Consider the following 13,149-nt stretch of genomic DNA (forward strand, 5'->3'; position numbering starts at 1 on the left):
ATTAAGGACTATCTTTTTCCGACTGACACGGGCCAGGGTAAGGTGGACTCGGCAGTTGGGAGGGAGGGTGGTAGGTTGGTGGCGTCGGCCACGGCAGCATTTTTTTCTCCCTCCCGCCCGGCTCCGGCGGCGGCGCCAGGCCTTGGCAGCGGCGGCCGGCTTCCCCCACCGCCTCTTCCCCCCGCCCGGCTTCAGCGGCGCAGCCAGGCCTCGGCTGCGCCTCGGCCAGTTCCCCCCGCCGCCACATACCCGGCTTTTTCGGGACGGCCGCTTCTGGCCGCCCAAGATGGCCGCCGGGTGCTGGCGGTCGTGTCTCCCTTGCTATGTTCTGGGCATGCGCTTTGCGCATGCCCAAAACAGCCCAGGGAAGCACGAACGGACGGACACCAAGGCTTTTATTAGAGAGGATAACCAGCACTTGGTATTTTGCTTGGCAACATATCGGTAGCCAGTGCGGTCCAGTGCAGTTCTTTCAAAATCAGTCTTCTATGGTCTCTTCAGGTTATCCCAGAAACCAGTCCGGCTGCTACTTTCTGCACCAACTGTAGTTTCTGGACTACATACAAAGGCAGCTCCACGTACCGTGCGTTACAGTAATCAAGTCTGGAGGTTACCAGAATATGTACCTAGCCTTTATCTCACCTGTTCTGTGGCTAGGCCTCCTCTTCTTATGATTTAATGGATTCCATGTTCTTTCCTAACACGAGATGGTAGCACACCTGCTTTGCATGCAGAAGGTCCCAGGTTCAATTCCTGGCAGCCTCTCCAGGTTGGGCTGGGAGAGACTCCTGCCTGGAACCTTGGAGAGCCGCTGCCAGTCAGTGTAGACAACGCTGAGCTAGATGGTTCAAGGGTCTGACTCAGTACAAGGCAGCTTCCTGTGTTCCTGTGAGCTCTTTGTGCCCCTTGCCTTCCTCGCCAGAGGCTGCTTGGCCTTATCCAGTGTGCTGGGGGTGTGGCAAGAGGGACAAGCGCTCACTACTGTGCAAGGCCTTTTTGTAGTGGTTGGAAGAAGCAGCCAAACCTCTGGCAAGGTCACCGTGTTGATCACGAGTTTGCCTTCCTCTCCAGCCAGGATCTGACCTGCTTCCCGGCAAGATGTTTTGTGCACGCCAGGGAAATACTCAGCTGCTTATTTGTGCTTAGAGAGCACTCTTGCCTCCTTGACAGAGCACTTCAGGGCACACGTTTCCAGCGCCCCTCTCCCTTCACTGGCCTAAAATTTACGGCGAGAAACCCAATCAGCTCCAGTTCCCAGGGGCCCCTTTCTGCCAGGGGCATCTGACCATTTTTCCGCTTTTTAAACCCGTGTTGATCTCCCTTCTCAATCGAAAGCAGTAAACCTCTCGCTCCCCACCTCTCTTCTCCCTCCTTCAACAAGGTCAGCCCCAGGGTTTCTGGCACCCTAAACAAAGCATGCTTTTGCTCCCCACACAATATAGAGGAATTAAATCCTGTATAGAGAAGCTGGGGGAAATCTAGAATGAAAACATTTTCCCTCCACCCCCCAAAAAAATCTTTCTTGGATATGTAAAAACGCACACTTCTTTTTCTGTAAGCAGCCTGTTCAGATCTGTTCTGTTCAGCTCCCAGTCCCTCCCACTCCCACATCAGCAGCCAGGACTGGCTCGGAGTCAGCCAGTGAGATCCATGACTGAACAGGAATGTGAAGTTGGGTCTCTCTGGTCCCAGTCCAACACTCTAACTACGACTCCCTCAAGTAAATGGAAACCTTGTTTGCAGGGCCTCCACATCCCTACAGCCATGAGGCACTCCATGAGGCAGTTCACACAGCACGTGTGAAGCGCCTGACGGGGTCTCCCTCAGACGCTCTCCCCCAAAATGAGCAGCCGCTCATAGTTGGGTGGCCAGATCGGCCGCCCACACGACTGTTGGCTCAGTGGCAGAGCTGGCCGGGGCTGCAGGGATCGGGGGCCGCACGGCCACGTAAGTTCTAGGATGCCCCGCGCAAGTGCAAGAGGCAGCCTGGAGAGACACCCCCCCCCCCGAGCCTGGGAGGCTGCTTGCAGCCTCTTGGCTGGGGGTCTACTCATGTGTCGCTGCACTCTGCGGTGGCACACAAGCAACGAAATGAGGTTAATGGAGCGCTCGGGAGCCAGCATGGTAGAGTGGTTAAAGTGCTGGACTAGGACTGGGAAGACCCGGGTTCAAATCCCCATTCAGCCATGAGACTAGCTGGGTGACTCTGGGCCAGTCACTTCTCTCTCAGCCTAACCTACTTCACAGGGTGGTTGTGAAAGAGAAACTCAAGTATGTAGTACACCGCTCAGGGCTCTTTGGAGGAAGAGCGGGATATAAATGTAATAATAATAATAATGTAATAATAATAATTTAAGGGAAGGGTGGTTTAGGTGGGCTAACCGCCTGGGGATCGTGGAACAGCTTCCATATCTATCAAACTGCCTTCTACAGAGTCAGAACACTGGCCCACCCAGCCCCCAAATGGCATCTACAACAGCAGTTCTCCAGGTGGGGATTTCCCCCTGCCTTATAACCTGAGATCATAGAATGGGAAGGGACCTTGAGGGTCTTCTAGTCCAAGTCATGGCTCAGTGTAGGAAACGCTAGAGCACAAGGCAGACTGTCCAACAGCTCTTAAAGTTAGGAAATTCTTCCTAAAGTCTAGCCTAAATCTGCTTCCTTGCCATTTCAGCTCATGGGCTCTAGTCCACAGGTGCAAGATAAGTACCGGCCTGCTGCTCCTTCTGTGTGGCAACCCTTGAGATATTTGATCATCTTTTAAACTGGCGGTGCAGCCATCTTCTGCCTACAAAAGGTATGCTGTGCTTCAGAATTAGCTGCTGTAGATCTTTGCTCATGAGCATAGGAAGCAGCCCGAATCCTAGTCAGACTTCCGGTCTACCTAGCTTAGTACTGTCTGCTCTGTCTGGCAGCCACTCTCCATGGTCTCAAGCACAAAAGAGTCTTTCACCGACTTCACTGAGATTATGAGATCCTTCTAGCTAGAGGCTGAAGCTGGGACTGCAAAGGCTATGTCGGGGTGGTGGCAGGCGAGGTCAATTCACATGACCCACCGGGTGGGCAGGCAGCAGGGAACGGCTTCCCAAGCCTTGCCTTCCCCCCAGGTGATCATTGTTTTCCTGGTGGGAGCGTGCTTGGAGAAGCTGCTGCCAGTCAGTGTAGACAATGCTGAGCTAGATGGACCAAGGGTCTGTCTCAGTAGGAGGCAGCTTTGTAGTATAGAGGAGGGGCTGTAGCTCAGTGGTAGATCATTTGCTTTGCATGCAGAATGTCCCAGGTTCAATCCCTGGCAGCATCTCCAGGTAGGACTGTGGAAGATCCCTGCCTGAAACCTAGTACAGCTGCTGCCAGTCAGTGTAGACAATACTGAGCTTGATGGACCAAGAGTCTGACTTGGTATAAGGCAGCTTCCTGTGTTCCTATGACCAATAGCGATTGGCCTTGATAGCTAAATCAGAGGCAGTCTATCTGTCCGGAGGCAGTCTATCTGTGAGTACCCACAGAGGTGTTCTTACACCCGGACCTTGGGGTCCTGGGGGCCTTGGGGGGAGGCCTCCTGCCACCACATGCCCATCCCACCACTGCCCTGCCATGCTGAACCTTCGATTTTTTCCTCCATGATTTCAGCCGCCTGTGCGCAGTGATGGAGGCCGTGGGGGCCGTGAGCCGAGCAGGCTCCCAAGCAGCCATGGGGCCTGTCCGTCCGGCCCAGAGGCTCTTGAGAACTGTGAGGCGCTCCAGTGCGCCTGTGCAGTTGAAATAGTTTGCCGCAAGCCTGTGATGTCATAGGCTTGTGACCATCTATTTCAACTGCGCAGACGCGCTGGAGGGCCTCACAGTTTTCAAGAGCCTCTGGGCCGGATGGACAGGCCCCGTGGTTGCTCTGTCCGCCGCCGCCGTGGCGGGGGGGGGGGTCTGCTTGGCTCACCCCTCACCCTGGCCACCACCCCTCAGCTGCACACATGGCAGCTGAAATTACGAAAAATAGATCAGAGGTTTGGCGGGGCGGGCACGGGGTGGTGGCAGGAGGCCCCCAGAAGCAGGTTTGGGGAGGCCTCACAGCGGGAGCGGTCTGGGCGCCAAAATTGCCTAGGTGGGCCACTGAGTACCAGTTGCCAGTGGAGGGGATCAACTGGCAGTGGGGTTGCCTTCCTGCCCTGCTTGTGGGCTTCCCATGGGGGCATATAGTTGGCCAACGTGAAGAATAAACGGCTGGCTGTGAGACTCTGATGGGGCGGGGGGTCTTCTGCTGCTCTTCTCATGTTCTGGTTCTCCCCCATCTCCGCTCCACCCCTTCCCCTCTCCTAGCAGATGTTTCTCAACATCTCCTGGCGGGCTGGGTGGGTATGCTCCCTTTGTCGGGCGTCCCTCCCTCCCTCGTGTTTCTGCCCGACAAGGTCAAATGTTAACGTGGCTGGGCAGGCCAAAAGGGCAGAGGTCTCCACACGTGATGGAGATGGGGCTGGGGCCCGGGGTGGGGGGAGCTGGGCCAAGAGGCCCCCTGGAGCAGCCCAAACATTCTTGCATCCTGGGAGGCTGGAAGATCCTTGACCCTCTGCAGCACCCACCCCCAGCTCCCCACGGAAAGACGTTCCTTTCCAGCTTGGAAACCACGGGTAGGGGGCTTTGGGTTCCCTTGAATCAGGCTGGGCAGAAGGGGGAGGGTCAGCACATTCCTGACACCGAAGCGCATCAGTGAGCATTCCTGGCTTTCCATGCTGACAGCCAATTTCCGATCCTGGCCTCAGCTTCCACCTCCCTGCAGAAGAGGCCCGGATTGCCCAGCGCACACGTGTGTGTGTGTGTTTGTGTGTGTGTACACAAGGAGGAAGCTGCCTGCTACTGAGTCAGAGCACTGGTCTGTCTATCCCAGTATTGTGTGCTCTGACGGGCAGCATCTCTCGAGGGCTTCAGGCAGAGGTCTTTCCCAGTGCAGCTTCCTGCAATCCCCTTAATATGGAGGGATTGGACCAGACATTCTGTCAGCAAACCACCACTGAGCTTTGGATCTTGGTAATAATTTGCTGTCAACAGTGTCAGTCCACTGCTGTATCCAGCTAAGTATTGTCTGCTCTGACTGGCAGCATCTCTCCAAGATCTCAGGCAAAGAGACACTTTCCTCAGCCCTGCAACCTGTAATCCCTTTTAAACTGGAATTGAAAAAGTATGAATGAAAAGGACATCCTTTACAATTCTAGCCATGGGTCTTGCGTTCAAAAGTAAAAAAAACCATGATCTTTTTTGTTCATTAGTCTATGAAGCTGCCTTCTGCTGGGTCAGATCTTGGTCAATCTAGCTCAGTATTGCCTGCTCTGACTGGCAGGCACTCTCCGGGGTTTCAGAGAAGGATGGATTTTGGCTGTATATCATCCCAAAGATGAAAATAGGAACTTGTAACAGAGAGAGAGAGAGAGGACAAATATCTGGAGCTGCCTTCTGCTGAATCAGGCCCATTATTGTCTGACTTGCAGTAGCTCTCCAGAGTTTAAGAGAGTGATCTTTCCTGGGGCCTACCTGAAACCTAGGGCTCTCTACATGTGCGTCACCACTGAGCCATCAGGATAAACTGCTTTTTACAGAGTTGGGTCACTGGTCCCTCTAGTCCAGACTTGCCTGCTCTGACTGGCAGCCTCTCTCCAAGGTCCCAAACCTTTTGTCCCTTCCCCCAACCATACAAGAAGATATTCTGAGGGTGAGGATTTCCCCTTGCTTATAAAAAGGCCCTGCTCAAAAGCTTCTGAAGTCCCTCCGCAATCTTTAGCCAAACTGTATGCATAAAACCGTCAAGGGGTTGACGAAGCTGTCTGTGCCATCGATCCAGCCGGCTGGTGACAAAAGGCAGTCCAGTACCCCAGACGATTCTGAAAACGAATTGGATCGATTAGTCTCTGGGGTGGGCCATCTTAATTGGTGCCCCATCCCTGCAGAAGCATCACAAGCAGGTAATGATCTGAGCATGACAACTATACAACAAATGCACAGACACGCACACCCGCAACACACACACACATTTATTTAATAGTTAGATTTATATGTCGCCCTGCTCCCATAGGACTCAGGGAGGCTTACAAACAATAACACATACTTCACTTTAAGAGATCCAGGAGGAACTCTAGAATTATTCCTGGATTTCCTCCTGTTGGGATCTTTGTTCCCTCAACAACCACTTTGGGGAAACAAAGGGGTGGGAAAGAACGTTAGAGCGAAGATCTTGCTATAAATACTGACAGAGGTAAGGTAATTGATGTTTTTAGCTTATCTACCTTGTCAATGAGGCTAGCTTGACTTTTTCAAACGTATTCAGAAATGGGCCAGATCCCTTTTAGAAAATCCTGACTTCTTGGATTAGGCCAAAGCTTCCAGTCTGCTTTCCAGAGCCGGGCTAGTTTTCTTCTCCTGTCTAAGACCACATGGCAGGAAAGACTGGCATGGGGAGAGAGGTCAGTACCAAGTCAGCTGAAATACGCAGGGGAGGTGACCCTGCACCCCCACCCCACACACGTGGTCTCACCCAGCCCAGTTCCTGGCCAGGAAGGAAAGTCAAGGGTTGGCCTGGCTTCTGGGAAGCTGGAGGATTCTCCTACCTGACTGGCTGCACTGACTTTGCCGCTTCTTCTGGGATAAAGATTGACTGGATGAGGCTTCTTTGAACAACGAAGGCCCTTGAAAATAATTAATTCAAGCCATTGGCTGACACTTTGCTGTAAAGTTCCAGTCTAGTGGATAGGGGAGTGAAACGGGGAGCTACACCGCCTTGGAGGAATCCCTAAAGAGATCTGCAGCATTCTGGCTGGGAGAAAATCAGGATACATGTGCATTCTGCCACAAGAGTGGGGCTATTGACAGCCCGAGAGGACAACTGATGTAGTGCATGATCAAAACCAAGCTTTAGATTTGGTCACTGAAGGGCTCCCATAGTCATCTCTGCTTCCTCCTTCCAATTTACTTGTATGTGTTTCGGTGTGATTCAGAGGTGGAGCCCAATAACTGGCTCAATGGAAAAACTGCTCTTCTGTCCTTAGTAGATCTTGCTGAAACCTGAGATGTTTCTGTTGGGAGGCATGGATGTCCGCAGAACTTTTTTTGGGGGGGTAAGGGTGCCACAAAGGCTGCAACCCTATAGCCACTTATCTAGGAATCGGCTGCCAGGGATTGATCCTGGGACCTTCTGCATTCAGAGCAGATGAAAGGAAGCTGCTGTCTACTGAATCAGACAATTGGTCCACCTAGCTCAGTATTGTCTGCCCTGACTGGCAGTGACTTCTCCAAGGTTTCAGGCAGAAATATCTCCCAGCCTTATCGGGAGATGCCAAAGCATGAACTTTGGACCTTCTGTATGCAAAGCAGATGCTCTACCACTGAGCTAGAGCAAAATTCCCAGCATTGACATCCATGAGTCTCCTATTCAGGGTCTTATAATGACTCAACATGTGAACAAACCACTGGAGAAAATTCTCCAAAATATCTCCTTGGGAGGAACTCTGATATGCAGAAAGAATTTCAGCTTCTGTTTGGGAAAATCCTGAAATTCAGAGAGCATTTCCACTTTGGAGAAATTTCTCCCCATCCCAGCCAGTCCTTGTCAACAACCTGGTGATGTATCCTTTATTGTGTCTTCACTGGAGGTTTTCAAGCAAACATTTACTGCCATCTGCCAGGGATGCTATAACTGTTTCCCGCACCAAGCAGGGGGTTTGACTAGAAGATCTCAAGGTCTCTTCCAGCTCTATGATTCAGTGTTCAAAAGCATGTCTGCAAATTCTGATATCATTTTTAATTTTGTCTTGCTTTTTTGCTAGTACATGATGCATCATCTCTGCAATTTTTCACTCTTTTTGATATCTTCTTTTTGAGCGGCTTATTCGACCCAGCCACACTGAATGTCAAAAATGTCAATAAACTGGTTGTCATCTTTGTTACAGTGTCTTATATAACCAGAAAGTCAAAAGATATAATTAGATGAAAAGTGGGGAGATCAGAATTTATTTTTATTCATTCCCAGGGTTATTCTAGAACTAACATTCTAATAAAACATTAGTGATTCCCTCTTTCAATCTTTCTAGGCAGTTGGACCCCAATTCCATTCTCATTTTCTTATGTCTAATTGTTCAACTTCCTCTGATCTATTCTCTAATCTATTCTCCTCTTGCTCTTTTAATATTCTATCTTCTAAATTATTCAAAACCTCTGCTTCAACTTTCTCTGTGTTGAATTTCCTTTATCATCTCTTCTGCTTCATCTAAAGATCTGATGATTATCTTTCTCTGATATTAAACCATCAGCTTAAATGGAAAGCCCCATTTACATAATAATTGGCAATTGCTACGTTTCTTAAGTAACTGAAGTCAAGTCTGGTACAGAAGCCTCTAAACCACAGATAGTAAGATCTGATTGCTTCCGCAGAGGATGTATTGCCATTGAGAATGCTTTTATTAAAAAGTCAGATGTATTCTTTTATCATTGTAACCAGAAGCCATTGCAAAATAACATCACTGTGTCAACAGAATTAAAAGGGAAGCATCACAACTCTCCCTTGACATACAACTGAAGGTTGGGAAATTTAGGACCAGCAAAAGGAAGTACTTTTTCACTAACCGATGGAATTTTCTGCCACAGGATGCAGTGATGGCCACTTGCTTGGATGACTTTAAAAGAGGTTTAGACAAATTCATGGAGGACAGGTCTATCAATGGCTACTAATCTGGTGGCCGGGGTGGAGCCACCATTGGGCGAACAGGTTCAAAGAACCCAGGCCACTGCCCCCAGGGGCCGCACCTCGCTGCCCCAGACATGTCCCCCACGTCTGACATCAGACACGGGGGGTGGGGTGTGTGGGTGTATTATTTTGCGGGACTGAAATTGGCCCGCACTGCATTGACAGCGCAGCCGGAGTCATTCTCCCTGCCTTTTAAAGGCAGGGAAAGCCATTCCTGGTCTTGCTGCCAGAGTTGCTCTGGCCCGTGCTGCACAATGCAGCGTCGGCTGATCTCCCTCCCAAGTGGGGTTGCACGGCCCCGTTTGGGAGGGAGACCACGCCTCCACGTCTGATGTCAGATGCAGGGGGCGTGGCTAGCTGCCCCCTACATCTGACGTCAGATGCAGGAGGCGGGGCCAGGGGGCCATGGCAGCAGTTGAAAACAGGCTGATGCCAGCATCCCTCCACCACTGATGGTGGCTATAGGCCATCTCCAGCCTCAGAGTCAAGATGCCTCTGAATACCAGTTGCAGGGGAGTAACGGTAGCAGAGAGTGCATGCCCTCAACTCTTGCCTGCAGGCTTCTAAGCGGCATCTGGTGGGCCACTGTGGGAAACAAAGATGCTGGACCAGATAGGCCTTGGGTCTGATCCAGCAGGGCTGTTCTTATGTTCTTAACTGACCCCTCAAATAAAATTTGACTGGATCAAAATAAAAAAACACACATGCTTAGAAGCAATTTCAGCAAATTGGAGGGTGCTGAAGGGGTTGGAGGGGGGAGGGATGGAACCAGGGGCATCATACAGGGGTGGCCCATGGGCCCCCATGAATTGCCCATCAGCCACCTCCCTCCTCCATGGCCTCTTCCCGGAAGGAAGCGCAGCAGTGGAAATGCCTGCACAGAGCAGGAGAGAGAGCTCCTAGCCTTCTGCTGCTTCCACCTTCAGAGGTGCAGTATTTTAAGATTTTTTTAAAAAATGGGGGGGGGGGCTGTGGTTGCCTTGCAGTGGTTGGAGTGTTGGACTAGAACCGGGGAGACCCAAGTTCAAATCCCCCTTCAGCCATGAAGCCCACTGGGTGGGTCTGGGCCAGTATCCTACCTCACAGCATTGTTGTGAGGGTAAACATAACCACTTACGTCGCTCTGGGCTTCTGGGAGGAAGATTGGAACTTGTCAGGACATAGTATCATTTCAAGGGGGCTTCTGGGGGAAAAAATTGGTTTCGCGGTCGCAAAAAGACTGAAAAATAAAGTAAAAAATGGGGGGGGAATCCCCCCAAATCACCATGAGTAAGAGGAGTTAAGGGGACCCCCGGAAATCACTAACCCCCCCGCCTTTGGCAAAAAAATCTTGCCAAACCGCAGATATTCAGGTCGCGGTTTGCGAGATCAGTCACAATTTCGCGGATACTCAAATCCGGTTGACTGTAATTACAAAATAATTAAAACAGCAATTCAGACATTAAGAACTGCTTAATTCACAGCTCTGCAAATCTAGTCAAAAGCCTGGAAGAACAAATGTGTTTTAAGAGTCTTTTTAAAAGCTGTCAGAGATGGGCTCTTAATTTAGCAGGGGGCACATTCCAAAGCCATGGGGTGGTGATGGAGAAGGCCTTTCCCTGAGTGGCTACCAGATGAGCTGATGGCAACTGCAGGCAGACCTTCCCAGATGATCTCAATAGGTGGCAGGGCTCATGATGAAGAAGGCATCTTTTTAAATACTAAGCTGTTTAGGGTTTCATAGGTTATATTATCTATCTATCTATCTATCTATCTATCTATCTATCTATCTATTTCATTTATAAACTGCCCCATCCAAAGGCTCTGAGCAATGTACAACAAATTTAAAAAGACATAACATCACACACCATTTAAGACACAGTGCTAAAAACAATTCAAAACCAATTTAAAACTAATTAAAATACAAAAAAACCCACAACAATTTTAAAAACCTTGGAAGGCCAGGCAAAACAAGCTAGTCTTTATGGCTCTCTTAAAGGCCAACAGCAAGCCTAAACTGTGGATTTCTGCCGGGAGTGCATTCCATAGGCCAGGAGCAGCTACAGAAAAGGCCCGGTTCCAAGTCACTACCAGATGTACTGGTGGTAACTGGAGATGGACCTCTCCAGATGACCTCAACAAGCAATGGAGATCATACCGAAGAAGGCACTCTCTAAGGTAGCTTTAAAGGTAATAACCAGCACTTTGTATTTTGCCTGGAAACCTGTCGGCAGCCAGTGCAACTGTTTTAAGACAGGCATAATATGGTCTCTCCGGGTTACCCCAGAGACCAATCTGGCTTCTGAACTATGTACAAAGGCAGCCCCACGTAGAGCGCATTGCAGTAGTCGAGCCTGGAGGTTACCCGCTCATTCACAACTATTTTGAGATAGTTCTCTTCAAGGAATGGACGCAGCTGTTGAATCATCCGAAGTTGATAGAAAGCGCTCCTGGCCATAGCCTCCACCTGGGATACCATGGTGAGGCCTGGGTCCAAGAGCATTCCCAGGCTGCATACCTGTAACCAGCACTTTGTATTTTGCCTGGGCATTTGTCACAAAACAGGCTTTACCACGAGTTTACTGCAAGGCTTTACTCCAAGTTCAAAGTTGCCCAAAAAAACCAGTGCAAAAAGGTGGATTTTTAAAAATTACCCTGGATATAAACCGGGCTATAATCTAACGTGCAAGGAAAAACCTGAATTGTGTGTGAAGTGGTCCCCAATAGCTCACAGGGGGACTTCATGGTAAATCTGGTCAATATGTGAACGCAAACTATTCATTCCAGAGGACATGCGAGCTAAAAGCCCTGTGTGGAAAACGCCCTGGAAACATGTAAGCAACCAGTGTAGTTCTTTTAATATAGGAGTGAGGTCGTTTCTTCAAGATGACTGAGAGACTAACCTGGCTGCTGCATTTTGCACCAATCGCAGTTTCTGGACTATGTACAAAGACAAACCCACGTATTCCAAAGAATAAAAGAAGCGGTGACTTTCCCTTTTCTTTGGGGATTTCCCTCCCCACAATTGTCTTCCGTTAAGTGATCTTCTTCCATGCATGAAGGAATGGACCGCTGGAGTCTCTGGGGACAGGGTGCAGTGCGGTGCAAGAGGGCATAGCCCCACTGGGAAGCCCCAACCGCAAGGCAACCAGGAAGCTGTGGTGAGGGATTGCAGAGGGCCCCTTTTGTATCACTGAATCAGCCACACAGCTCAGGAGCTTTGGAGGATCCAAGCATTCCTCCAGAGGCCGTCACCAGCTGGACAGAAATGTCAAAACAAACATGGGATTCTGTCCTGGAAGGAGCCGGCAGGGGGGAGGGCCCGAAATGGATGGCTCCAATTTCCTTTGTGTCCAGGTTATTATTTCTGGGATGGGAAAGGAGTGGGAAGCCAAAGAGGAGAAGCAGAAGGCCATAAATCAGGGCTGGCAAGACTGTGAGGGAGAAAAGCTGCCCAGATGCTGGAAGCCACGGGGTCCCACGCTAGCCTTCTCCATTTCTCCAGAACTTACTAGAAAGGGGCACTCACCGCACAACCGTTGAATCTGCAGCAACCATTTGGGTTGTGTACTTTCTCTGCTTCTCTCTCTCTCTCAGTTCTTTCTCTCCCAAGGCATACCCCGTGGCACAAGGCTTTTAAAAAATAGATTGCCCATATTTCTAGGCTGCCTTTCTACAAAGATGTTGACAAGTTTGATGGAGGTGTTTGTGTGCTAGAAGCCCAAGACAACTGCTCACAAAGACGACAGAGAAAGCTACAATTTGAAGATAGTTGTTATTGCTATATACATTCAGAAACTCGCAAGTTTTTTTTTAAACATACTTACACACATTGCATCTATGCAAGATTTCCTTCTTGCAGGGGTTGCTTCAGTTTCATCTGGTGGAGGGACAGGTGGGAAATCCACCCATTACGTACAAAGAAGGCTGGTTTTCTGAGGGCAGTAGCGCAGGGAAAAAGCAGCTGAGTTCACAGGAACTGTTTATCTGCCTGAATGGCTTTACATAGGAACATTGGAAGCAGCCTTATAATGAGTCAGACCATTGGTCCCGCTAACTCAATACTTGTCCACACCGGCTGGCAGCAGTTCTCCAAGGTTACAGGCAGGAGTCTCCCCGGGCTAGCCCTGCCTTGGGACACTGCCAGGGATTGGGGACTTTCTGAACTCCAAGCGGGGACTCTCCTGCTGAACTATGGCTCCATCCCCTAAGGGGGGTGTCTAATAGCAGTGCACACATGTAGTTACCCATCTTAACGCAAACCAGGGTGGACCCTGCTTAACAAAGGGAAACAATTCACTAAGCCATGCAAAATCATCTCTGCTCTGTCTTTTGGTATAATGCCCTAGTTACACCATCTTCTTAATCACGCTTTGCGTTTTTATAGTCTGTTCAAACTGGATGCATGTGTGATTGTGCTGTGATCTTTAAGTCGGGGATGAGGATGTCAG

The 13,149-nt window shown here is 50.0% G+C and overlaps 1 protein-coding gene across 14 annotated transcripts in view; it reads left to right on the forward strand.

Moving 5' to 3' along the window:
* The window catches only part of NR2F6 (nuclear receptor subfamily 2 group F member 6), a 133,816-nt gene that overhangs the window by 69,469 nt on the left and 51,198 nt on the right, over nt 1-13,149 (forward strand). The window contains exon 1 of one of the 14 annotated variants that reach the window (XM_053294982.1): nt 2,790-2,797. The exons of the other annotated variants lie outside the window; for them this stretch is intronic. The gene's annotated coding sequence lies outside the window, so the exon portion shown is untranslated. Of the gene's footprint in view, nt 1-2,789; nt 2,798-13,149 lie in introns of those variants that run through there. 14 annotated transcript variants of the gene reach the window in all.

This window comes from Hemicordylus capensis, chromosome 2, assembly GCF_027244095.1.
Source record: "Hemicordylus capensis ecotype Gifberg chromosome 2, rHemCap1.1.pri, whole genome shotgun sequence".
NCBI lineage: Eukaryota > Metazoa > Chordata > Lepidosauria > Squamata > Cordylidae > Hemicordylus > Hemicordylus capensis.